Consider the following 27641-nt stretch of genomic DNA (forward strand, 5'->3'; position numbering starts at 1 on the left):
GCACCGGTAGTAACGCAACCATCCAGTTTTCAGAGATTGACAGGAAATGAGCTGAGGGTCCCGGGCAACGAGCCGCAGCCAGGGGACTGCTGGGGGACTGCAGCAGACGGCAGGGGAGTCCCCATTGTGAGGCCTGGGGGCTCCAGAGGTTCTGCCCGCCTCCTCTCCAGCACAGCACTGTTCTCAGGGGTGTAAATCCTGCCCCAGCCCTGCACCCACCATGAAGACTGGGCCCAGGCCCTGAAAGTGACCAGGCTGCAGACAGGAAGTCACATCAATTAGTGCTACCCAGGCCCTGGGAGCTGGAGCAGGTGGGTCTCTGGCCCTCCCTGGGCCCCAGTGTCCCAGCTCGAGGATAGGGGTGTGAGCCAGACCAATGCCAAGGGACCTGGGACTGATGGTTCTGTGTCCTCAGGCCGCCCCACAGGTGTTCCTCCCTGTGCTCCCACCCGCCAAGCGACCAGCCTCCTGGAGCCCAGGCTGGAATGTGACACTTGCCAGGCCAAGGCAGCAGCCCCTGCCACGACTGCCAAGTGGCCAGAGAGGAAGCACAGCTGCCCATCGGACGCTGGGAAGGCTCTCCTCTAAGGAACGCCGGGCGGTGCTTCTTCCTCAGCTGTGCATAGGCAGGCGCCAGCCTCGCGGAACCCCGCCTGCCTCGCGGAACCCCGCCTGCCTCGCGGAACCCCGCCTGCCGAATGACGTCAAGGGGAACCAGTTCTTCAGCCCGGGCTAGTTGGGGGGACGCCCCTAAGGACCCTGAATCGACATGCGCCTTCATGCATCAGCCCAGCCCTGATGGATGGTGCGGCGAGAGCCAGCCTCGACCTTGCCAGTGCTACGCGAAGGGATATCGCTGCGTTGCCAGCACAGCCTCTCCCCAGCTGTAAATGGGGGAGGGGACAGGGGAAAGGAAGGTGGAGCCCATCCTGTCCCAGGAGCCACCCAGCCCAGTGTGGCTCTGGTGACAAGAAAGCCCCTCTGGTCTCTGTGGCAGTTTCCCCATCTTCCAGGCCTGACGGAGAACTCCAGGGAACACAGAGCGCTTTGAGCAGGCTCACCCCTCTCCTCCAGGCTGAAGCGGCTACGTAAATTCTGGCCCCTGCCCTCTTTCTGGGTTCAGGGGAGGCCCCTCCGTGCTGCCCTGCCACACCCAGCTCCAGCAGCGAGACACACCCCTGTGCCTCGGTTTCTCCAGCAGCAACACTGCTGTGCCACGTGCCCGTGGGTGTGTGGAAGAGCACAGGCCTGCGTCTTCCAGGCCACGGGCAGCTTAGTGACCACACCTCCCGACAGAAGGTCCCGCTGGCTGCAACACGGCACTGTTCTCCAAACATTTGGGCACATGAAAAGCAGCCGCTGGCTTGGCCGTGACCCTAGGATGGCTTTTGGTACAGAGTGGCCATTTGAAACCAATCCTTTTTTTAAGTCCTGCCCTGGAGGAGAGCCCTATACAAGCATCACCCTGCCATCACGCTCTCTCCGTGGGCCAGGCCGGGCCAGGGACACAGGCTCACATTCTCACCCGGGGCCCTGAGCGGGAGAGCGGTCCCTGTTCCACACGGGACACTCAGGCTCCTGGATTAGGCGACTTCTGCAGATCACATGGCCAGGACTCAGACCCGAGTCCTCTGGCTAACAAGGTTTGGTTTTCCTGCCGCCCCAGAGCACCCCCCCGCCCCCACTGCGCATCTCCCTCCCCAGGAGCCCGGAGTCCTGGAGACAGGGCTTCAGCCATGCAATTCCAGGGGCCTGGCAGGTGAATGAAATCAGGCGGCAAGAGCATCTTAAAATTAACCGTTGCCGGTTCCCTGTCTGCACAGCCTGACAAAGCCCGTTTACAGCCACAGGCTGCGACTGTGCTGTATCCACGCCTAGAAAGCTGTGCTTTACAAGGGTGCAGGGTGACAAGCAAGGTGAGGGAGTTAGCACAGAACCAAGTACTGATGGTGGAGTGGGGCTGGGGACTTACTTTCGGCCTCCGCTCCCCCGAGCGAGTAAGCCGTGTGCACTTTAGGGTGTAAGGCAGGCTAGAGATGGCCCAGACGCTCCCAACGTCCTCTGGGGTGCCACCTTCTGTCCTCCCTGCCACCCTCCGAGCTGCTTTGGAGAGGAGATGGGGACGTGGTGAGGATAGTTCCTCTCGCTATGGCAACAAGGCAGGGAAACTGAGGCAGGGAGTGGACAGCGGCTGCAAGGTCAGACAGAACAAAGTGCTTTGGGTGTCTGGTCTATTCTGTGCCATCCAGCTCGGCTTTGTCGGGAGGTGATAGCAGCTTGGGGAGGCCTCCAGGGCATAGGGCTGGGCCCCATCTAGCGCTCGCTCCAACAACTCAAGGATTGGAGGTGGGCCGTGTACCGAAAGGGGCTCCCAGGAGCCCGGGTGGCAGCAGACGGCCACGAGGCTGACAGAAGCGGAGCATATGCAGCTGCAGGTTGGACCACAACGAAATCAGAGTCCCGTCAAGACACCGTTCTCCAGGCCTGGGGCAGGCAGCGGCCTCTGTCCTCTGGAAAGAGAGACTCAAGAGTCCCAGACAGAAGCCATGGGGCAGACACCCAGGCTGGTGACCAACCAGCAAGCCCAGGGAAGGCACTGGGCAGAAGCTTGATCTCAGAGGCCACGTCCACCAAGAGCTGGGCCTTGAGACAGAGTCGGGCTGGTGGCCTAAAGGCCCCACCTCACAGCTTTCTCTCCCTCCAGGGCTGGCTGGCCAGTGGGTTTATCCACAGGGCTTCTTGGGGGGTCCTTAAGGTATAACACCTCCTCTGTTATCATTATTCTGTTCACCTTTTGGGAAAAAACCCTCAAATGTCTAAGTCATTTTTTTTTGGTTTCACATATTCTCTAATTTATGAGAAAAAAATGGCAAAACACATAAATCTGCTACACCCTCTCCCCAGAATCGCTGTTTAAATCATTGGTAAATCATGGCTTTACCATTTGCATACTCTCTCTCTATCTGTGTATCTATCTGCATACAATCTATACAGATGGTTCCCAACTTACAAAGGGTCAACTTAATGATTTTCCAACTTGATGATGGTGCAAAAGCGATATGCGTTCAGTAGAAACAGTACTGTGAATTTTGGTCTTTGCCCGGACTAGCCAGCGGTATACAGTACAGCCCTCTCTCGTGATGCTGGGCTTCATAAAACAGGCTTTGTGTTGGATGGTTTTGCCCAACTGTAGGCCCATGTAAGCGTCCTGAGCACGTGTAAGGTGGGCGAGGCCAAGCCGGGAGGTTCGGTAGGTTAGTGTATCAAATGCATTTTGACTTAATGCTATTTTCAACTTCAGGTGGGTTTATGGGCACCTGACCTCATGGTACGTCGGGAGTATCTGTATAATCGACACACATATCGTCTTTTCTGAACCATCAGAGAGCCGGGTAACGGGAGGTCTAAGTGCCTCTTGACAACCCTACCACCCTCCAGATGCCAATCATGGGGTTCACTGCCAAGCGCCCTCACACCTGCCTCCTTCGTGCTGCCGTGCGGGAAGCAGGCGGTGCTGTGTGCAGGTTACAGCCTAGGAAGCTGAGGCACGGCCTCCTGGTGAACCTCCTACCGCAGTGACCGCCCCCCTAAGGCCGCAGTATAAAGCAGAGCCTCTGCTCTGCAGACTGTCTTCCTGATGACACGACAATGTCGGAATACATTGGAAAAGAAAGTGAGCCAGGTGGCCCCCATGGCAGAAGAAAGAGCAGATCAGGACCCGGGTGGTCGGGATTCCACAGAGCAGTGCTGACTCGTGCACGCAGGGCAGGAGCAGTGGGCTGGGGTGGGCGGGCGGGGGGGGGCTCCCCACTCAGGCCCCAGGCTGCCCCCTCCGCCCGGGCCTCTTCTTCGCTTCTTTCCTTTCCTCTCCTCAAACAGCTGGGATGGATGAACTCCTCCCTGGGCCCAATGCAGAGCAGGCTGCATGTCTAACGATGAGTGAATGAGTGAATGAATAAATGAATCAGAGATCTGAGTTCTGGCTCTGTCTTCCCAGGGCGGGTGACTCAACCCCTCTGAGACTCAGTTTGCTCACATGTAAAATGGGACAACAGCAAGCACTTCTAGGGTGTTAAATTAGATGAGATTTGTGAGGGTGCCTGGGAGGTGGGTAGTAGGTTCCAGTTCAGAGTATGCGGAGCTATCGTCTGGGGAATGAATCAGAAAATGGGAAGAAATAGATGGCAAAACTAAAGGTGCCTAAACATGAACAATGTGGGGAAGGAACACAAACACACCACACACACACAGCCTTGCAGCTCAGCACATGTTAAGCTTAGCAGTCTCTCTCTGACACTCCCCTTCTTTTTGGCTTGAGACCCTCAGAAGTCCAGGCTGGCAGGCTGGCACTCAGGGGCTTCCCCTGCAGACACAAACGTGCCACTCTCTGTAACACACCTGACAACACAGCACAGCCTGGGGTGGGGGGCATGGAAAAGAGGCACAGGAAGAGCGGGAGGCAGCTCTTTCCAGAAGTGGACAGGAAGCGTCTGTCTCACTAAGACACTGAGCTAAAAAGCAGAGCATAGAAAGGGCAGCTGGACAATCTTATCGAAACCGAGAACCGTTTACAGGAGATCGTGTTATCAAGAGCAGAATGCCAACTGGTACATGCAACCCTGACAGCAGGAGGGAAAATGTGTGTGTATGTGAGAGAGAGTGTACACTTGTGTGTGCCTGATGCGTGTGTATGCGTGCACATGTGTGTGTGTGTTCGGGGACATTATAACAGTCAAGGGAGAGTTCGGTGTCCACGAGCGTCTTTCCTCCTGTACAGTTTCCTAAGCCATTCACGTAATGAAAATTCAGAGTCACCACCAACAGATCTCAAAGCTGGGCCTGGGGCTTGGCCTCCCAGGCAGACGCGGTCCCTAGAAGCTCTAACGCCCCAGCCAGCACCACCTGTCCCACCAGCCCAGGCAGTGGAGGCCAGCATGTGCAGGACGGAGGTGGGGGGCGGAGAAAGAAGTCAAACTTCCCGTTGGAGCGTTGCGGGCTTTGAGAGGTCTGTCCAAACCACCAGGCTGCCCACCAGCCTTTCCCTCAATCCCAGAGCCCCCTTCAAATCAAAGAAGAGAAAACCACTCACTGCCTGGAAGCCAGCCAATGCGGTGATGATTCCACTTTTCCTGGAATGAGCTCCCCACACTTTCACCACCGGGTTGGAGCCATCGGCTGCCAGGCTGCCACCTCCGACCTGCTCTCACACCCCTCTGCAGCTCTTTACGAGGCTTTCAAGTAAGTCACCTCTACGCGAGCTCACACTCAGAAAGGAGGCTGGCTCCTTGTGCTGGAGGACACGGCAGGGAGGGGGCTGGCACTGAGCACTCAGGAGTCACTTGGGATGAAAGCTGGCGGGTTGGCGGGCCTGCCTCTCTCCTCCTCCAAGGCCAGCCCTGCTCTGCCTGCCTGCTTGACGACTGAACACACTCGGGTGTCACCAAAGCAACCCCACCCCCGGCTGCACAGGAAAGACCCCGGGGCAGCGTAAGCCCAGCTGCAGTGGACCCGCCTCCCAGTGAGGCTGCGAGTTCAGATGAGCACGGAGCCCTGCCACGCACAGGACTGACCTTTGACGTGTCACATCAGATTTTCCGTTCGCCAGCAAACCAAAACCAAACCAAACAAAACCAGCACACCGCCTCCCCACCCATCACACAACTTGTAAACCTATCAGAATTTACAGCAAAGCAACCCGAGTCCAGACATGGGTAATGTCATTAAGAAGCCTGCACAGCGCCCAGATGCCAGGAGGGTCTTGGTGACAGACTCCAGCCTCAAAGCAAAGGAAAAACAAGACACAGCCCAGATGTCTGCAGACACAAAAGCCTTCTTCTCATCCTGCCCAACAGGAACCGATCTGATTATCAAAGGGAAGCACCAAGAATTCAGGGTCTACAGCAGTTTGAGAGCACAGGGCTCTGGGAGATGAACAAATGGAGCTCAGAGACCCAAACAGCCGCAGCCAGGGAGTCGTGCCCCGGGCTTCCTTTCAAGGCTGATTCTGTTATTAAAGTAATCTGTCAGAGGTAACGCCGGCACGAAATACATAATCCAATCAGACGCCCGCGAGCCTGACTCGTAAGACACAGAGCTGAATGTCTACAGTTCCCCGCCCTGCTAGCCCCCCAAGTCAGGCCCCACGTTCAGAGTCGAGTGCTGGTTCCCTGACACCTGCACCAAACTCTTGAGCATCCCTGTGAGTCAGACAGGGCCACTTGGTGCTCTCTTTCTATTTAAAGATCACACAGGGCTTCCTCTCAGACACCACTGAAACCCATGGCTTCTAAGAACTGTGTGATAAATCCGCTCCCTTCGGGCCTCACTTTCCGTCAACACAGCGGACGTTCTGTTGACAACGAGGGGCTCATTTTCCATCGTTGCTGCACAGGGGGTAGAGGTGACAGGGAGGGGGCAGCCTGCCCCTGGGCGCAAATCTGGGGAATGCCTCTTGGGACAGGTACCCTCATCAGTTCCCTCCAGGAAAGCCATTCGGAAGCCATCCTGACCTCCAAGCTTGGAGATGGGGAAGATACAATGGAGAGATGTCGACCCACTGGGCAGTGGTCTCAAAATCCTGTCTGAACCAAACTCTGCTGAGGGACAGTCCCCAGCACTCCGGGACGGCCGTGCCGGCAGGACCGCTCCACCCGGAACCAGCCAGCAGAAGATTCTCCCTATACCATTTTCTCGGAAATTCTTGGTTACAGGGACAAAACATGCCCCCACCGAACTCCATTTCCACATGAGAGGATGACACAGGGAGACCTGTACCTGAGCCCCATCTGGGGTGCACATACATGCCGCTAAACACCCCCCTCCCCAGGCAGACCACGGTCCAGGAACGCAAACTGTCCCTGCTGCTAGCAATTCCACTGGAAAATGAAAGTGCACAGACAGCAGGTACCCAAGCACCAGGAGGCTGGAGCTGGGCTCACACACGCCCTGGAGGAGAACCCCGCACCCAAACTTGGCCGTGCCCCCTCGGAGCTCCAGGGCAAGCCATGCCTCTCCCTGCCTCTCTCCCTCCATCCCAGCTACTCCGAGAAAACAAGCAGCCCACGTGACAGGACAGAGCCTTCCTGCCTAATAAACCCGTCCTAATGCTGTGACAGTTTTAGCAGAAAATTACCTTTCAGGAAGAAAATGTAAGGGGGGGGAGAAGGGGGACAAAGTATTAGAGCCGGGAGCCGCACGCTGCAGGAGCCGGGCTGCCCCCCATGTCCGTGGAGGTCTGCCGTGTTCCCCATGCCGACGGTCTCAGGGCGCCACCCCCAACACGCAGCTGCACTGGCAGCTCATGCCTGGAGCAGGAGGTCCCAGGGACGCACCGACAGAAGGAGCCACGAGCCCTGGCAGGGATGAAGGAAGAAGGGAGGCCAAGAGGAAGGGGTGGGGAGAGGAGAGGGCGGGAGGGAAGAGGGAGAATTGATTCTCTCTCCTCCACTGGGACCACTGAGCTAAGTTGCCATGGAGAAAGGGGAGCCGCTGGCACCGCCTGAGGCAGGCGGAGGAGCCATATGCCAGAGGGAAGGCGTCAGCGAGAACCAATCCCCACCCTCCTCCTGGTGCAGCTTCCCCCAAATCAGGCCTCTGGGCCACAGTGGCCAGGCGGAGAGGGGGACCAGCCTGACCCAGGAGGAGGGGGTAGGTGTAGGAACTTCAGAGCTCTCTCACCTGGCTCGTGGCATGCCATCACCCTCTGTGAAGCCTCGAGACCAGAGCCCCTCCTGGTGGCCCAGGTAACCCCTGGGGCCCGGGTGTCTGGGAGGCATTGCTGATCTCCACCTGCCTCACTTGTTCTAAAAATCAGTCGCCAAACCCTGAATCCCATGAGGCTGAGCCACAACTCCCACCCTCAGGAATGAGGGGTGTCCACCTATGGGAGGGTGTGGCTACACAGAGCCACCGAGGTTGAAAGTGGGGGAGGACAGAGTGAGTCCTTCCGGCACCGGGGGGGCGCATCCCGGCAGACAGCGCTCCTGGCAGTTCTCCCCACCAGCTGGGTCGCCCCTCTGCCTGCCTTCAGCTCTGCTGCTGCTTCTACCCACCACCCCAGCTCCAGGACTGGCCTTTGCAACTGGGCCCATGGACACTGTGAGCAGCAGAAATGGGGCTGGGGAGAGAGCCAGCGGGCCTGGGCTGGGGCCTCAGTTTCTCCTCTAGGAGTTCACGTGACGGGCAAGTCCCATCATGCCTTTGGGCCTCCATGCCTCATCACAAACTGGGATAACCCCACCGCTGTCTCCCAGCCTGCACTCCTGGGCATTACGTCACTGAAACAGCTGGCATGTGGAACCACTGTTTCTCAGGGTATTGGGGATGGGGCAGAGCGGGCGGCACCACCCACTCCCACTTCTCGCTCAAACACCAGGACAGGCCCGAAAAGCCTGAAGCCAGCTTGAGGCCGAGGCCCTGCTGCTCCAACCCAGACAGACTGAAGGGCGGCCCTGGTGGAATCCTGCCTCTGCAAGCTGCGGCCCTGGAGACGCGGTCTACACAGCCCTCTCCTCACCTCTCCCTCAACATTTTATCAGGAAGACGTTCAAACATATGGCAAAGTTGAAAACACTTTATAATGAACATCCACACGCACACCACTTGGATCCAACCAGCTCCTCTCACGTTTCTGAGTGTGGCAAAAATACAGAACATTTACCACTTTTATCATGTTATAAAGTACACAGTTCCGCGGCATTTAGCACAGTCACAGGGCTGGGCAACCACCAGACATTTCCACAGCTCCAGTAGGAATCCCCTCCCCTCAGGCAGCCGCCACTCTGCTTTCTGGCCATATGCACTGGCCTGTTCTGGACGTTGCACATAAATGTATTCACACAGTATGTGGCCTTTTGTGTCTGGCCTCCTTCACTGAGCATCACGTTTTCAAGGTTTGCCACTTGGTCGTGTGTCAGCGCTTCGTTCCGTGTATGGCTGAGTGGATGGGCCATACGCATTCATCCATCGATGGACATGTGGGTTATTTCTACCTTTTGGCTATTATTCTCTTGCTTTTAGAATGAGTTTTCCAGAGCCCAGTGAAATTTCCCGAAGTCCCTCCTGAGGGCTTTGGTCTCAAAGGTACAGGCCCTCGAGGCCCCAAACTGAATGACAATCCTGGCTCTGTAGCAACGTGTCTCTCCCCGCTGGATAATGGAGCACGGGAGGCAGACACCCCAGAGCGTGCGTGTTTCCTACCAGTGCCCTGAGAAGCAGCCCATGGCGGGCAGCAGGACACACAAGCACACCAACCGAACATCCACGCTCTGAGAGCCCACACTTGGGATCCTAGTCCCCTCTGACACCCACTGGCTGTATGACTGAGCCTCAGTTGCCTCATCTGTGAAATGGGGCACCGGGCTCGACCTCATGGGGTTGTTCTAGAGATGACAGTGACACTGTCCAATAGAACTTTCTGGGACGATGGACGTGTTCTATGCCCATGCCGTCCAATTCGGCCACCACTAGCCCCACACAGCTGCGAAGCGCCTGAAATGTGACTGGGAAATGCAATCATTCATTTTATTTCACTTTAATTTAAAATTAAGTAGTCGAATGGGGTTAGTGGTGACTGTCCGGGACAGAGCAGCTCTGAAGACACGAGACAGACGGGAGTGGAGGACACACAGCCCAGCCAAGCACCAAGCCCGTCAGTCCTCTTCCCTCATTTTTCCTTCCCCACTTACCCCCCAGTGTCTGGGTGACGGATGGCGCAGGCTTCTGTCTGCAGCCTGGCCCCCGAGGCCCCCTTCTAAAAGGACAGAGGGCAGGCGGGCAGGCTCTCAGCGAACCAAACAGACGCCAGCTGGGGAGTGGGCTCAGTGGATCCCATCGTGTCGTGGGTCCCTGAACCATTGACCTCTCCTCCTGCCCCTGGTGGCCCCAGACACCCGTTCTAGAATCCCATCTCCAGCCGTTTCCCCCAGCAACTCCTGACGTCATCCCTGGAATGTCTGGGCTGGAGCTAGAGGATGGTACAGACCCTCCCTCCGTTCCTAAAGGGACAGCAGGGATCCTGTGGCATGTTAGAGGGTCTTTGGGCCCAGGCTGGGCTGCAGGGCCGGGGCTCAGGGAGACCTTCCCTCTGCACAAACCTGCTCAGTCCTCTGGCAGAGTCTGCACCGGGATCCAGACCAGATTCTAGTCCGACCTTCTCACTTTACAGGTGCAGAAACCCGGCCGTGCTGGGAGAGCACACAGTAGGACAGGTACAGAGGTGGGGCTGAAGCCCCCGCACTCAACCCACAGCCAAGGCAGGCAAGGGCCCAGGGGACGGCTGTGTGCTTCTCAAGCTGTGTGGCTTCAACGCCAAAACAGCAGGAACTGAATTCTGGCCACACTGTCACCACCCACCCCTGTCACCACCCACCCCAACCTGCCCAAGTGGGAAAGGGAGAAGTGACATCTGGGGAGTGGCAGCTGGGGACTCCAGAAAAATTTAAACCCAGCCACAAAGAAGCATAATTCCTGTTGTGCTCTGAGCTCAAGCACAGGTACGGGTCACCCACAGCTAGGAGCTGTTGCCCCAGCCTGATACCCCCACCCTGCAAAATGTTTTCTTAGCTTCCCATGTGCTCCCTGACTCCCTCAGCAGGATGACTAGAGGGACCCCCTCAAACCTACAACACATCCTACCTGACTCAAAGCCCAGATGCGGCAGGTCTTACCGCTCAGAGTGAAGGCCTGGAGGCCCCACCCGACCTGCCTCTGCACCGTGTCCCCTCCTCCCAGAGCCGCCCGTCTCCCCTCCAGGCCCATCTCCCCAGCGTCTCCTCCCAATGCCTTTATTTAAAACTTAACCCCCACCCGGGCCTCCCTGACCGCTTCTCATTTTCTTCATAGCACGGCTCCTCATCTAATACCCTGTGTACTTTTCTTTCTTTCTTTTTATTTTTTAGATTGTAATACACACAACATCAAATTTACCATTTCCTCCATTTTTAAGTGTCTAGTGTGCTGGCATTTAGTACCTTCACGCGGTGATGTAGCCATCACCACCGTCCAGCTCCAGAACACTTTCATCTTGCAGAACCGACACTCTGTCCCCATTAAACACGAACTCCCCAGCCCCGGACACCCACCATCCCACTTCCTGTCTCTGTGGACTTGACTGTTCTGGGCACCTCATGGCAGTGGCGTCACAGAGTCCCTGTCCTTCTGGGCCTGGCTTAGTTCACACAGGCGGGTGTCTTCCAGGCTCACCCGTGGCTTAGCACGTCCTTTTTAACAAAGTGTCTCTCCCACAGGAGTGGGGCTCTGTGAGGACAGGGACTTGGGTCGGCTGTATTCACTGCTGTGTCCCCAGGGCCGAGAAGGGTCCTGCTGGCCCCCGGCAGGCACTGCAGGAACCTTCTGACTGAATGCATGAATGAATGAATGAATGAATGAGCACATGAATGAAGATTTTGTAGAGGCAAGTTTCCTGGGTGTTTGGGCCTGCCCCCCACACACTGATGGTGGCGATGGTGGTCCCACACTATGGCTTTTGACCCCTGCCCTGGGGTCCCAGGCCCACTGTGCAGAGGGCCGACCACACTCTGTGCCACAGGCCCTCCTTACTGGCTGTGGGCTTTCTCCCACAGATGTGGCAAATCTATGGGGAAATTCTTCCAGGGAACGAGGCCCCAGCCATGGACTTGACAATGTGCCTGGGAGACTCACAGTGACCCCGGGCGGGGCTGGGTACAGTGAGGAGAGACGGAGGACAGCAGCAGCCTGGAACGCCCAGACTCTGCCCCAGAGCAAGGAGCCAGCACAGGCAGGGCTGGGTGCGTCCGGACGCAGCCACTGCTGGGGAGAGAGGCCTACAACCTTGGCGGCCCCCTGCCTTTCACCTCTCCACATCCTGCCTGGCTATTTATAGGCTCCTTCTCTCTGAGAACTCATTTACCCATGTTTCTGGGACAGACGAGCTTGGAAAATCAAAGTAAGACAGACCCCTCCACACACACAGTGAGCCTGAAGGGGCGTCAGCCCTCCAGCCAGGCCATTGGAGCCACCCAGAATAACCCATAGTTGGGGGGCACTACGGGTTATTGAGAGGATTGGGGGGCTCACCCTTGTCAGACTGGGTGCCTGTGGACAGGAGGCATCTACAGAGAGCGCAGCAGCCCAGCCAGACTTCAACTGGGGGTGCTGGAAGATGGTGACCTCAAAGGAGCCCAGACTACCCCACAACGCCTCCCTGTTGCGGGAAAACAAACAGATTGGGGCAGTGGAAAAAGAGCTGTACCTTTAAATAATTTGGCCCACAGATACAAAAAACATTTGCATGTTAAAGCTGTTTGCAAGTTTGGTTATTTTTAGGGTGAACCCAGTTGCCTCCCCTTGGAACCGGATGAAGCCCAAGAGGCACGTAGTCCGTTTTCCCAGATGGGGGTCCTGGTTCCGTGTCCCTGGGAATGAGGGCTTGAACATGAGATCCTGGGGCTCGTGGGCAGGAGGGCCCCCTGACAGAACGCATACTGGGGGCCAAAGCAGGTCTGCGGAGATTTTTAAGAGGTGCCACTGCTGACGTCACGGTCACCCACCTGGGTCCAGAAAGGGCCCCCCGGTCGCCGCCCAGAACACCATTTGAAGGAAGAAAGCTCCAAGGGCTACTTCCGCCCATGCCAGGCCCAGCTGAGGGCAATATTTTGCTGACATATTTCTAGAACAAGAAGCAATTAGAGCAGATTTTCTCTTCCATTCCCCCTCCCCAAAACAGGAATAAATCAGTTCTACCAATTTCCCAGCTAATGATTTCCTCCATTAAATTAAAAAGAAGAAGAAGAAAATGTTTTTTTAAATGGATTACCAGCCCTGTGCTTTCAGAGACCATGTGACCTGTCAGCTCCTCTTAAGTACTGATACATCAAACTCTCTTAATTAATTTTTAATAAATAAAAAAGTCATAGTCTAAGAAGCGCCCCTCCCCCGCCTGCCCCCAGTTAGTTGTGGGGCACAGGGTCAGCTCCAGGCTGGCTGTGGGGAGTCCGCTTAACCGCGCTGAAGATAACCTGCAAGTCAGTGCAAAAGACCCATTTCACAGATGAGGAAAACGAGGCTGAGCTGGGCAGTGACTAAGCACATAGCCCAGAACCCACAGGTGACATGTGCCACAGGGGACTGAATGTGAAATGGGAGCCTTGGTGTCCAGGTGTGCCCACCTGGAGCAATGCAAACAGGTGCAGCCAGGAGGTGAGCAGCCGAGTGTTCAGGCTTAGGGATGACTGAGTTACTTTATCCAGGACCTGGGCTTCTCTGCCTCTTTTGTTCCTTCGCAGCTCCTGGGACAGGGCCAAGCCTATAGTGCTGACACCACGTTTGTTTCTAAAAGGCCCACCCCCAATGGCATGGACACACCGCGAAAGCATTATGCTCAAAGAAGGCAGACACAAAAGGACAAATACTATGATTCTACCTCTATGAGGCCCTAGAGGAGACAAACTCAGAGAGCAGAACAGAGGTTGGCACGGGCTGGAGGAGGGAATGGGCGCAGAGGAAAAGTCCACTCTCCAAAATGCTATTGGCAGGTACAGGAGGGGCTGACAATCCCTCAGTGACTCTCAGACCCTCTTTGGCCAGCTCCCAGCCACACCTCCACCCCTAATGTACAGCCAAGGAATGCCAGGCCCCCTCTTGTCTCACAGGAAAGCCAGGGACTTTCGGCAAAGGGCTCCTCACGTTAGCCAGCGTCACCAGTCAGGATGCCCTGTGTCCCTGATGGCCTAGCAGACATCCAAGGGCAGGAAGGGGCCAAGAAAGCCCAGGGGCACCCTCCCCAGAAGGTGCCTCAGGGCCTTTGCACTTGCTGCACCCTCTTCCTGGAATGCATTTCCCCATGTACTAAGTTGACTAAGTTTATTTAGGTTTCCACAGAGAGGTCTTCTCTGACCATCCTACAGTCAGGAAGACGCAGGGCAGGTAGCTGGGGCCAGGTAGGGTGGCCATGAGCAAGAATGGGAAACCAATGGCCCTGTGCATTCATGCTGAGCCAGCACCTTCCTGTTGCCCCGGCTGGAAACAAGCAGCTCATGGAAGGACAGTCAGATCCCAGCTCCATCATTACCAGCTAGAAGGCCTTGTTGAGTTCCTTCATTTCTCTAAGCCTCAGTTTTCTCTTCTACAAAATGGGGGTGAAGAGAGGCTTTTTTGAGGATTGTGTGAGATGACGTATGTACAGTGTTTGGCATATGGCTGGGACATCGTCAGAGGCTGACAAGTGGTAACGAATGTAATGACAGTCTCCCAAACACGCAGGCACATTCCTTCAAAGAGGACCCAGGGTCAGTGATCCCCAAGAGCTCAAAGGACATGAAGCACTAATCACCACCAGGCCAGGTCAGTGACCCAGAAAGCAGAGGATGGGGCCAGCAGGCCTGCCATGTGCCATACAGGAACCAGCTGACTGAATTCTTTTTGTCTCCATTTTGCATCTGAGGAAACAAGCACCGAGAGGTTAGCGACTTGCTCCAGGTCACACAGCTGGGAGAGGTTTCAAACCCTGGCCGTGTGGCTACAGGTCCTGAACGGGTCCTCACTCTTCCATAAGGTTTCTCAACAGAAATGTGGAAAGAGGAAGGAGAAAGGAGGAAGGAAGGAAGGAAGGAAGGAAGGAAGGAAGGAAGGAAGGAAGGAAGGAAGGAAGGAAGGAAGGAAGGAAGGAAGGAAGGCAGGAGGGAAGGAAGGAAGGAAGGAAGGAAGGAAGGAAGGAAGGAAGGAAGGAAGGAAGGAAGGAAGGAAGGAAGGAAGGAAGGAAGGAAGGAAGGAAGGAAGGAAGGAAGGAAGGAAGGAAGGAAGGAAGGAAGGAAGGAAGGAGGAAGGAAGGAAGGAAGGAAGGAAGGAAGGAAGGAAGGAAGGAAGGAAGGAAGGAAGGAAGGAAGGAAGGAAGGAAGGAAGGAAGGAAGGAAGGAAGGAAGGAAGGCAGGCGGGCGGGAGAGGAGCCGAGAGCAAGCCGCAGGAAGGGCGGGGCCGCACAGGCAGATCCCCAGCCGGTGTCTGCAGCCCCAGCATCGGGACAACAGGAGCCTCTGGAAGCTGGAGGGAAAGGTCTCAGAGCAGGTCCCTTGGGGAAGCCCACTGAACGGTTGGACCGGCCTGGTCCCTCCAAGGTCAGGCCCAAGATCTTTATACTTAGTTCCGCTCAGCCCAGCTGCACTGGTCAGCACTGGAAGGAGCAGTTAACTCCCTCAGAACCAGAGCTAGGGCCAAGGAGGGGAGGTCTACCTCCCCGTCCCGGCTCTGCCTCACGAAGCCTTCCCAGGGGACACCTGAAGGCCACAGCCATCCAGGGGCAGGACATGGCGGGACATGTGCACAGCTAAAGGGCAAGCTGCTTCCAACTCATTCTCAAAGAGACTCACTTCCCTCTGCACAACTTTCTGAATGTCGACACACCTCTTAATTAATGATGCTTAGGCGACTGCCAGACAGGATTTCTAACTGGGCTCCCTGCTTCCACGCCAGGCTCCACAGGGCAGACAACGTGAGCATTTTAAAATGTAGATGCAAATAAGAGTATGTCACTCTTCTACCTCAAAACCCTCCAGCAGGTCCCTTCACAGAGAGGATCAAGCCCAAAATCTTTCCCATGACCTACAAGTCCTCCAAGATGAAGCCCTGAGTCTGTCACCTCCGACCACCTTTCCTCTCTCTTTTGGTTCCAGCCACATGGGCCTCCCTCTTCCCCACCCCCCACCCCCACCCCGCATCAAGAATCTGAGCGTGGATTAGCTGGGTGGTTCTGGCTCCAGGTCATTCAAGACGTCAAGATGCTGACCAGGGCTGCCGTCATCAGAAGGCTTGACTGGGGCCGGAAGAGCCACTTCTGAGGGAACTCACTTATAGCAAGTTAGTGCTGGTTCTGGCCAAGAGGTCTCAGCTCCTCACCACACCTCCAGACCTCTCCATGGAGCTGCTTGAGGGTCCTCATGACACGGCAACTGGCTTCTCAGAGCGAGTGATCCCAGAGAGACAATGGCCAAAGCGTCATTGTCTTTTATACCAAGGCCTTGGCGGTCACACTTGGTTCTTCTACAAATCCATGGGTTACAGGTCAGCCCTGTCCAGTGTGGGAGGGGACTGCACAGGGCCGTGGCCATCCGTCAGAGGCCGTCTTGGAAGCCCCTACCCCTTCATCCACACCATCTCCTGTCGTCCTCAGGGCAGCACTCGGAGGCAGGCATTTCTATCCTCACTTGACAGGTGTAGAAACTGGAGTTCGGAGAGGCTCCTGCCTCTGGTCCCCCTGGTCCTTAGGCCCGCCCGCACTCTCCTGCCCATTCAGACCCGGTGCGTGCCAGCTGGGCAGCTGGGCCTCCGAGAGGAGTCGGGAGCCAGGCCGCCAAATTACCTCCTCGCGCAGCATTTCCTCATCTATTAAATAAGGCTGACTTCCTGGGAATATTGCACCGTGAACTAAGATAACGGAAGCGAAGCACCTCGCACAGGGGTCAGCCGAGGGCAAGCACACAGTCCATACCAGCGGCTGTTCTCACGTTTCATAAAACTCGTGTTAGACGCTGAGGTTCCCACACCCCCGGCTCCCCCGGGCAGGAGGACAAAGTGGTAGCTGTGCGGTGATGACGTGGCTGTAGGCAACCAGGAGAGAGGCTGCTCATGGTTGGGAAGTCACACTGGTCAGGCCACTCACACCATCAGCCCCTTGCTGACGGGGCCAGGCTGCCAGCCGCTGGTGGCTTCACAGAAACAGCGAGGAGTGTCTCTGGGTCCTGACACCTCGCCTGCCCCCTGCGAGGCGCCTGATGTCACTGGCAGGATCGCAGTCCTGCCACCACTTTCTCAGGAGCAGACTTCCAGAAGCACACAAGTGACATGCGACTCCAGGAGTGTGCGATTTACAGCTCTCAGAGGCGGAGAACACGGGTGAACACATGTGGTGCTCCTGCGGTGAGGGCTGCCTGGTCTTGCAGTAAAACCCGACAGGGCCTTTTCAATTTTCCCCACTTCGTTCTCACCATCATGGGGGGAGATGAAGTTATTAAGCCCATAAATCTAACTTCTCTACGTAGGCTTGATGGTTACTCGTCCCCTGCAGAGGCCTGGGCGGGCCGGGGGGTGGCATCTGCCCAAGGCCCAAATGCAAGAAGGGCCCAGTGCAAAACATTACAATCCCCGGTGGGGCCACACCGATTCAGACACCTTCCGGCACCTTCCGGCCATCACCCAGAGCCAACGGGAGTCTGGCTGCCAAACCCAGAAAGCCGCGTCCCTACACCTTCCTGGAGACCCCATCTCCACCAGCCAGAAGTTTCTACACAGACGATGGGCCCGTGGCTCCTGGGCCGCTCACCCATCGTGTAGTGAAACCTCGGAGAGTTGGGGCCGATTCCTCAGGAGCTGAGACCTCCCTGCCGACGTGTTCTCATCTATCCCCCGCCTTGCAGGGGGGATGGCGGTGCAATTAACTCACAGGCCCAGCGCCTCCACAGGGGCGCAGGCCTTAGGATATAGTCACAACAGCAGCTGTTTCTCATGCCTCCTGGCCCTCTTGCTTTGTTTTGGAACCTGAGGGGCCTACAGTGAAACCCCACATCCAGTGTCCTGAGCTTACACTTTGGGGTGGGGAGAGGTGAGGCAGCCCCCCCTGGATGTGCCAGCATCATCCCAGCTGTGGCTTCACCTTGGGACCTAAGAACCGCCATGGCTCAGGTGTGCCCAGCAGGGAGCTGAGCGGAGCAGTGCCTTTCAAGAAAAGACTCTATTCTCCAGAAAGCACTGTCACACCGCAGCCTTACACAGGATTATGAGTCATTGTTTGAAAAGAAAAGACAATTAGAGCAAGATTAGACAAGGGCTCAGCGGCCCTCCCCCGATGCCCGGCTTCTCCTTAGTCCGGCAGGCTCTCCTCCGGGCCTTAGGTCTCCTGCAAGGCTCCTCGAGGCCTTAGCTGCCCGCCTCCAAGCAGGGCCTCGCGACATACACGCTCCGGGTGGCAGCCTGGACCCAGGCCTCCCCCAACAGACACCACTGCCGTTGAACCACTGGCGCTCTCCTTACCTGCCAGCTTAGTGTCTCCGTCTCAACCAAAGACCAAAGAAAAACTGCCAGGAAACCTGCAAGGGTCCTCTCCTCTCTGGTCCCCTCAACGCTTCCTCTCCCTCTCGAGCGGCGGCCCAGAGAAAGAACCACCTCACGCCAGCCCCGGGAGCCCCTCGTGGAAGCTCCAGTCTATCCTGTTTGCATTCTCCGTGAGTGTCCCCTGGTCCCTGCGCCAGCTTGGAACTGTGAGGGAGAAGAGGCATCACTCTTTAAAAATGCACTCGTCATCAACCAACGAATGGGGAAAACACAACGTGGTCCATCCACACCGCGGAATATTACTCAGCCATCAAACGGGATGAAGCACCGTCACTCGCCACAACGTGGATGAACTTGAAAACGTGACGCCGCGTGAGAGAAGCCAGGTACAAAAAGCCCCGTGTTACACGGCTCCATCGATACAAAATGTGCAGAATAGGCAAATCCATAGAATCAGAAAATAAATTAGTTGTCAGGGACTGGAGGTTTAGCCTCTCGGGGGGTGACGCCTAGGGGACTCTTTTTGGGGTGACGAAAATATTCTAAAACTGACTGGTGACAGGTGCATAATTGTGACTATACTAAAAACCATTCAATTGCACACTTTAAATGTGTGAATTGTATGGGATGTGAATTCCAGCTCGATAAAGCTGTTGTTTTCTTTTTAAATACAAAATCAAAAACACCCCAACATTTGTAGACAGACAAGTGAGTCAGGCTGCTGAAGGCTCTGAGGTGCAGGCTCCCGTCTCCCCCTCGCCGCTCGGCCGCCCCCTCGCGGGATCCTGTCACAGCTCACGCTCTCATCCCTGAAGCCCCAACTCCAGGGCCAGCGCAGGGAGGGAAAACAAGGGGGCATGGCTCCCCCCTGAACCACACCTATGGTGCCAGAGGACCCACAAGACGGCATGGCCGGGCAGAAACAGCCGTTCCTTTAAGCCCTACAGCCCTGAGACCAAAAGTGGTGGGACACCAGCCTCCAGCTGATGTGAGGACAAATGAACGGGGTGTAACTGTAAACGGCGGTGCCTCCCTTATTTCTGCTAAAGCAACAGCAGCAGCAAACACAATAGTGACATGGCCGACCCCAGAGAAGCCCAAAGTCCTCACATGCCACGCCTGTGCAGCCCAATTTGACCGGGTTCATTCTCGGGCATACCTGGCCCCTGTGCAAAGACACCGAGATATCTATTATCCTCTGTGCCCTAGGAAAGCAGGCCATGCCCTCTGGGGACATTATCCAAACAGCTAGCTCCAACCCCAGCCATAAGGCAAGGAATTTGGGAAGCTGGTCATTGGACGAGACCCTTCCATACATGGCCAAGGGAGAGGACGGCCGGTGACAGGACACTGGGCAGGCTGTGGGGGAGGTGGCCACATTCACCCAAACCTGGGTGAGCACCCACAGTGCACACGTCTCCCCCTTGATCCCAGAGAGTGGGGAAGGCCTTCCTATGCCGGGGCAGGGGATTTCAGAGCAAAGGAAAGACGTGAGGAAGAAATGGAAAGTTCCTGATAATTTCCCATCTCCCGGCCCAACACCAGCCATTAGATACCCAGTAAATGCTGGCCTGGACCACACACTCAACTGTGTGGGCAGACAGGACACAGGAACCAGGGTGGCTTGTTCAAGGTCATCCAGCTAGAGCCTGACCTCTGACCACTACTATCCCCCTGAGGCTGCCTGCAGCACAGCCCCCAGGGCAGGGGAGACGGGTCCCTGCTCTTAGGGAACAGCAGAGGCCCCAAGTGGGCACCAGCTCTGTGGCCCTCACAATCAGCCTTCCTGAGCCTCAGTTTCCCTATCGGTGCTGAGGGATCCTACCACCTCTTCCAAAGGGCAGCTGAAATGAGCAAGTAAGGCCACGTGCCTAACCTGGCCTGCTCCAGCTCGTTTTATTTCATCCCCACACCAATCCTCCAAGGCTGACATTTTGTGATTCGGAGCAGGAACCAAGTGTGTCACCCCGAAAACACTTCTCTGAAATATTGATTATTTTAAGCCGGTATATTTTTAAGCAACAAGATTCTAAGAAGAAACTTTTACCTCCCCGTTACCTGCCTAAAGGAATTCAGAGAAAAACCTGCTTAAGGAAGGGAGCTGTCACCTTAGCATAACAGGAGTCCAGCATGGCTGACAGGGAGGAACCTGCAAAGTCTGTCAGACCCCCTGTGTGTCTCCTGCTGTCCCTGCTGCTTCTGGGGGCCCAGCAAGAATTTATTCACCAAATGTTTGCTCCTTCTCACTTACCTGTGAATTGTCTACTGTCCCTTTAAAGTCCAAACCACAATCCCCCTTTCTCCTTAGCTCAAGATGGCATACGCGCCTTCCCTGCCCTCTGTCCTTCCTGGGGTCCCGTTGGCATATGGAACCCCCATGTGTACATATGTAATAACTTTATTTTCTCCTGTTAATTTGTCCCATGTCAATTGGCACGTTAGACCAACCAGAAGAACTAAGAGGAGAAGGGGGGGAAATTTCCCCTCCCCCACAGCCCCCCTTCTGCAGAGTGTGACTGATGCGGCTCAGGGGGTGACGGCACTTGTCTGAGGCCCCAGAGCCCAGGCCTGACTGAGCCCAAAGCTGTCTGACTCTAAGCCAGAGGGTCTCAACCGGGCACTGACCTGCCTTCAGGCTCAGACCACGTGTCCCGTTCAACTCAGGAGGCCGTGGGAAGCAGGTAGGTGAGGAACCCAGGCCAGAGCCAGGTCTGCCAGGGCGGCCTGTCCAGCAGTGGGGCAGGGGACAAGGCAGGACAGAGAGGGACGCAATGAATCTGGGGGGTCCCTTTGGGCCAAGCTTTCCACCTGCCTGGACAGGGAAGGGAAGGACTTCCACAGGTGCCAGGGCAGACCGGGGAGGGGGGAACCCGGGGGTGGCCCTGGGGTCAAGACCAGACTCTGCCCCTGAGTCCCCTGAGTGCCCCTGGACACGTGCCCTCACCCAGTCTCCACGGGGATCAGTTTCCTGGTGATATTGTGATGTAATGAGAAACACATACTTGGTCTTCATCTCCTGGTTCCCAGCACGAGCGGCTGAAACCCTGGTCATTTCCTGAGAGATAAGAGTGTGTTTTGTGTGCTAATGAGGAGACTGAGGCCTGAGCTCCCTAGAGAGCTTCAGGACGGGGACAGGACACCAGACAGACCCAGGCCCTGGAGAGGAGGCTGGAACTTCCGGCACCGCTCCCATCCTCCAGGAGGCCGAGCTGATCACCAGTGGCCAGTGATTTCATCACCCACGCCCACAGAATGAAATCGCCATCAAAACCCTAAGCAAGGGGGTCCAGGAAGCTTCCGGGCTGATAAACACCTCCGGGAGACTGGTGCACCCCAACTCCATGGGGACAAAGCTCCTGCCCTCGGGACCATTCCGGACCTCAGCCTTTATGCCTCTTCCTCTGGCTGTGCATCTGTATCCCTTGTCACTTCCTTTGTCATGAGCCACAAACATAAGTAAATGGTTCCCTGAGTTCTGTGAGCCGTTCTAGCAAATTATTAAACCTGGGGAGGGGGCGGGTTGTGGGAACCCCAACTCTGCAGCCAAGTTGGGCAGAAGTGTGGGTAACCTGGGGACCCGCCACTTGCGGTTGGCGTCTGAAGTGGAGGGGGGCAGTCCCGTGGGGTCTGCACTAACCCTGGGTAGCCAGTGTCAGAACGGAATTGCCTTGTGGGACAATTTTCCTGTACCCCCATCGCAGGAGGATGCACGTGGACTTGAGTGGCCAGGAGGGTCCTGGCCCTGACCTTCTCGGTCCACGCAAGCGCCCAGACTGGAGAGCAGGGCTGGACTTCTGACACACGATTTGGAACAAACGTCACACCTCTCACCAAAAGCAAGATTAGGGCCACACAATATCTCCTTTCTTCTCTCTGTTTACCCCTCGACACCCACACAAGCATACATACATGAAAATATTTACAGGACCAGATTAACTTCTGGGTTCTGTGGTTCACTTGAGCAAACATGTTTATCTTTCCATCACACAACACGTTTTCGGGGTGCTGGAGCTCGCAGCCAGCACCAGCAGTGGGTGAGGAAGGTGGAAGTGGCTGACAGCCACACATCACGTAGCCCGCTGCTTTGGGCTTCGAGGTCAGAGAGGACACCCCAGGTCATGGGCTAAGCCCCTTGGGAGTCAGTTATCTTGGCTCCAGACCCGGGCTACTGGCAGTGGCCAAACTTGCTGGACAAGGTCACCCCTCTGGTGACAAGAGGAACTGAACAAGTCAGACAATGGCTCTGTGCCGGGCACAGGCGCCTGCTGACAGCAGCTCAGCGCTGCTATGTTCCCATATCCTCGTTCCTCAGCCACGCACCTACGTTCCAATTTTACAGGCTCAGTTAAAAACAAAAAAAAAATCTTTCAGGTACTCAACACAGCAAGACATCGTGATGTTGTCACGCGCCTGCGCCCACCGCCCATCCCCATCCCGCCTCCGACCTGTCATCCCCATGAAGCCTTTTCTAAGACGCACATCAGAGCCTGGCACCCCTCTGATGGAAGCCCCTCAGGGTTCCCTGACGGCTTTCAAGATGACACCCACCTCCATAAGCAGGCACCTCCTGACCTGGCTCCTCCCCTCGGCTCAGCCTGTCCTCCCGGCACAGCCCCCAACCAGGCTCGCAGACGGGACCCACAGGGCTTCCTCTTGCCTCTGTGCCTCTGCACAGGCTGTTCCCTCTGCCAGGAAGATCCCTTTCCCCTTAATCCCAACCCTACCTCTGGTGTCAGTGAACTGGGCATTCTGGGGTGAAGCTCAAGTGTCAGGCCCCTGTGACTTTCCTCCGTGGGTTCCTGGCCCCAGAAGTAGATGTCCCCCACCCGACTGGGCCTGGCGTGTACCCTGGTGCCACAACTGCCTACTGACTGTCCCTTCCAGGGGCTGATGACATCCTGAGAGTGGGGTCCAGGCCTGACTCATCTCTGCAGCCCTCGCTCCCAGCCCAGACTGGGGGCTGAATGGTAGATCCACTCATGTGCCATCAGCTCGTGCCAACGCAGCCCTCAAGTTCCCTTCGTCCTTGCAGCCCTAAACCCTGTGGGGCAAGGGTACTGACCCCTCCTCCATGGAGTTGGCTGCATTCCCACACCACTTCTGCCCACGCCCCTATCTAGACAATAAGCATGCTCGGAGCGATGTGTGCACACACAGTACTAATAGACGTCACTCTCCTTGCAAGGGCCTTGCACACGTGCTCCAGCTCCCGGCCTTTTCCAATGTGGTTGCAGGAAGCCACTGCCCATGATGGTGACTGCACAGAAACAATGTTTTATTCACAGGGAGCTCAGAGGATTCTCACCAGCTTACTGACTTCTATCCTCCACCAAACGTGTCCTCGTGTCCTCACTGACCACCAGCCCCAGGTGTCTGCTCCTGCCCGGGAAGAGGCAGCCAGAAATGGGAGGCGGTGAGAAGTGACAAGAGAAGCAAAGGAAGGCAGGAAGGAAGGTGCAAGAAGGCAGGCGGAGGAGAGGTGAAGGGGCAGGGAGCAGCTGGACTCCCTCCCCGCAACTCTGACCTAAACAAGGGTCACTCTGCAGGCAGCCGGGCTGGACAGTGAGGACCGGAGAACCAGATGATAAACAAAGCTGTGCTCTGGTCAGGAGCGGGGTGGTCCAGGCAGCGTGGAAGCAGAAAAAGGAGACAGACGTGAGGCTTGAGGAAGCCACAGCTGTCCCCTGCAGGCTGGGCCCCAGAACCATGTAGGCCCCGCCCTTGTCTGCAGCGCCCTCTGCAACAGGTGCCCAGCATGAGGAAGCTGAGGGGCTGAAGATGCTGGACGGGAACGACCGGCCTTGGCACAACACACTGTCCCTCCATGTAGCTGTCCCCAGGACTCCTGGCGGCCACCAGCCAATCTTCTTTCTAAGCTACTAACAGAGCTGAGGGGGGACCACACCCAGCAGCCGGCACTTCTGTGCAACGTCCGGAGACCAACATCCTTCTTCTGCAGACCCCGCCCTCCTCTACCACTGGTCCCCCCTCCCCCTCAGGCACATTGTGCTTTGGGAGAGAGTTGGTGGCAAGGAAATCTGCCTTTCTGCACATGGCGTGGCTGGGGAGGTGTTTAGCAGACTTATTTATAGTCACGCATCCCGGCCGCACGCTCTCCAGCACTGCCTGCCTGCCTGCCTCTGGGGCTTTTCAATCCGTGTCTATATTTATCCCCCGAAGCCATTGGGATAATGGTGAAGGCAGAAATAGCCTTGAAGACATTCACGTGAAGATGACGGACAGGTCCCCAGCTCCTGGCTGACCTCGCCCCCTGCATCTGCCGCCTGGCGCTGGGTAACGGGGAACAGCTGGGAAGGGGCAGGGAGGGTGGCCGAAGCCAGATGGAAACAACATAAACCCACTTTCCCCGCTGGTCGCGGTCCTCTGTAAGGATGCAGCGGACAAGTCCCAAACATACATGCCAGCTGCTGCGCTGTGGGGACACCAGAGGTGACCCGCCCACCTGACAGACGTCAGCATGCTAATCAGCTCAGAGACAGAGCAGAGACTCAAAGGCACGCTTCCTGGGCACACGCTCACAAAAAGCAGGTCACCCGCTCCAAGGAGGCCGGGAGCACGCCCTGCCATCCCCCCCTCGCACCTGGACACAGGTGCGGGGCTCCCGGAGGAAGTATGCACACTGTCACCGGCTTACCAGGCCACTTCCCACCTCCTGGAAGGGAGGCCGACTCAGAGATAAGCTGGTTGGTCAGGGAAGAGGAAGCGGGGACCTCAGGGGACCTGGCCAGCCCCTCCCGCTCCTCAGCTTCAGTGTCCTGGAGAACTCACCATCTGTGATGGAGGGGGTGGTGGGGGGGCAGATCCTTATCAGAACACCTGGCCGTTAAAAGAGCGAGGCACAGGGTGCGGCTGGAGCAAAGAGGAGGCAGCAGCTGACTGGCTGCCTGATGGGGAAGATTTCATAGAAAGGGGGGCATTTCAGTTGGGCTTTGAAGGATGCACAGTTTACCAAGAAAGATGTGGGACAGCAGGAGCCAATGCCTGTCGTACTCAAAGGGCATGGCATATTTGGGGAGTGGAAAGAAGGTCACTGAAGTGCAGGGTCAAGGGTGGAGAGATGGAGATCAGGCTGGGAAAGGGGCGGGGCCTGATCACAGCTCAGGAGCGGAGCCTTTGAGCACGCAGGAGCCAGACCACTCGTCATCACTGTGGTTGAATCTGTGGCCTGACTGGGGTGACCTCAGACCCGGCACAGCTCCCAACAGAGAGGAGCTTTCAGATCTCCCTCTCATCCCATGACGGGGCCTCAGCTGGTCCCTGACACCCCCTCACCCTGCATGGGTCTCTAGCCCCTGATCTTGACTTACTTCTGACTCCCCAGACCTCCTTCCCAGGAGCCCTAGCCCATTCCAGGTCTCTACGGGGGAGCCCAGGGCCTTGTTTCCCTAGGAGCACCCCCCCACAAGGAAGGAAAGAGCCCCCCACTTGTGGAATGACCAATGAGGCCAGGTGCTGTCCTCGGACCACCCCACATAGGATTCCACTAATCTTGGCCGCTGGGCAAGGGAGGCATCAACCTATATGTTTCACAGATGAAGACATTTTACAGATGAGGAAACTGAGGCTCAGAGAGGTGAAGGGACCTGCCCACCAGGATCTGAACCCAGGCCGTTGGTTCTGGAGCCTGCATTAACCACCATGCTACATAAGTCTCCACGCCAATCATATGAAACAGTGTGCACTGTGAAATGGGCAGCCGCTGTGGGAAAGTGTGGCAGCACTTCAAGTGTCAGTCATCACATGACCCAGCAAGTCCGCTCCTACGTACGTACATACTCACAGGCAGTGAAACACGGGCCCACACAGACTTGTACACACATGCGTGTTCACAGCAGCATTACTCACAGCAGCCAGAAGGTGGGAAAACCTACATGTCTGTCTACAGATGAAGGATAAACGAAATGGGGTCCATCCACGCGATGGAATATTACTCAGCCATAAAAGGAATGAAGTGCTGTCACGTGCCACAACACGGATGAACCTTGAAAACGTGATGCTGAGTGAAAGCCAGACACAAAGGACCACATACGGTATGATCCCACGCGTAAGCAATGTCCAGAAGAGGTAAATACACAAAGAAGAAAGTAGATCAGGGGCTGGGGAGAGGAGTGATAGCTAAGGGGGTGGGGTTTCTTCTCGGAGCGATGCAAATGTTCTAACATTTTGTAATGGCTGCACAAGTCTGCGAATATACAAAATACCATTGAAGTATACACTTTAAATGAGTGAACTGTATGCTATGTAAATTATATTTCAGTCAAGTTGCTAAAAAAAGAAAAAGAAAAAAAACAGGGCCAGCCCGGTGGCTCAGGTGGTTGGAGCGCGGTGCTCCTAACACCGAGGTCGCCGGTTCGATTCCCACATGGGCCAGTGAGCTGTGCCCTCTACAGCTAAGACTGTGAACAATGGCTCTCCCTGGAGCTGGGCTGCCATGAGTAGCCAGAGGTTGGTGTGAGCTGCCACCGGCTGCTGTGCTGCCGTGCGCTACCGTGAGTGGCTGGCAGCCAGCGTGAGCTGCCGTGAGTGGCCGACGGACGGACGACCAGAGACTGACCCCCTCAGCCGGGGGGAGCGCAAGGCTCCTAATACCAGGGAGCTGTTTCCTATACAACTAGACTGAGAAACAATGGCTTGAACTGGAGTGGGGGGGGGGGGGCGGAAGAAGGGGAAAAAATAAAAAATAAAAAACACAAGCCATGCAAAACCAGAGGTGTGCAAAGTCAGGGTCCTCGGGGAAACAGGGCAGGGGAGTCCCTTCTGCCTGAAGACAGGGCAAACTGGGCAGTCACGGTCACCGCGTCGTGACATTCCACGGGCTTCCCACTTCTCCAAGCCAAGCCTGTCCTCTGCTCCCTGCTCCCTGCTACACACAGGACCTCAGAGCCAACATAGCACTGGCTATTCTTTTGTCTGGGAGAAGACGGAGGCCCACGCCACCTCACCTGGAACAGGTACCGTATTTTGCTGTGTGTAATGTGCACTTTTTTGCCCAATTTTGTGAGGGAAAAATAAGGATGCACATTATACATGGGTAGTACTAATTCCATATCTACATAAATGTTTTTAATTCTTTCATTTATGCTTATGAGTTAAAAGTGTAACTCTAGAAATCAATAGTGATGTCCGTATGCAAAATCATACCCTGGAATACGATACTCGGTTTTGTTGAGCTTACGACGAACTTGCAACGAAAGAGTTCTTGGGCTTCTAGGATGCGTAAACATCATAAATGTGTTACTGGCACATAAAATTTCTTGTACCTTGTATTTGTTCTTGTCTTTCGTAATTATGTTACATAAAATTTCTTGTACCAAAATGTGTTAAAAAATGAATCCTAAAATTTTTTTATAATACAAAAAACAAGTACCTAAATGTAAACAAATAAAAATTTAAATTAAAAAATTGAAACGAAAGATTTTTTTCCCCTGAAAGTTTGGGCCAAAAACATGGGTGTGCATTATACACGGGAGCGCTTTATACATGGCAAATACAGTACATCCTCAAATACTCTCCTTCGCCACTCACTTCCATAGCTCCAGGGCCCCCTGTTCCAGACGCCTTTCTTGACTTCGCAAACAGAAGGACCGATCCACTCAGTG

At 55.8% G+C, this 27641-nt stretch overlaps 1 protein-coding gene across 11 annotated transcripts in view; it reads right to left on the reverse strand.

The window, feature by feature from the left end:
* PITPNM2 (phosphatidylinositol transfer protein membrane associated 2) overlaps positions 1–27641 on the reverse strand; it is a 126708-nt gene that overhangs the window by 64868 nt on the left and 34199 nt on the right. Inside the window, exon 1 of one of the 11 annotated variants that reach the window (XM_074321085.1) lies at positions 7133–7452. The exons of 8 other annotated variants lie outside the window; for them this stretch is intronic. The gene's annotated coding sequence lies outside the window, so the exon portion shown is untranslated. Of the gene's footprint in view, positions 1–5089; positions 5390–7132; positions 7453–27641 lie in introns of those variants that run through there. 2 more of the 11 variants (XM_074321076.1, XM_074321079.1) reach the window with 2 other exon arrangements.

This window comes from Rhinolophus sinicus, linkage group LG16, assembly GCF_036562045.2.
Source record: "Rhinolophus sinicus isolate RSC01 linkage group LG16, ASM3656204v1, whole genome shotgun sequence".
Classification (NCBI taxonomy): Eukaryota; Metazoa; Chordata; class Mammalia; order Chiroptera; family Rhinolophidae; genus Rhinolophus; species Rhinolophus sinicus.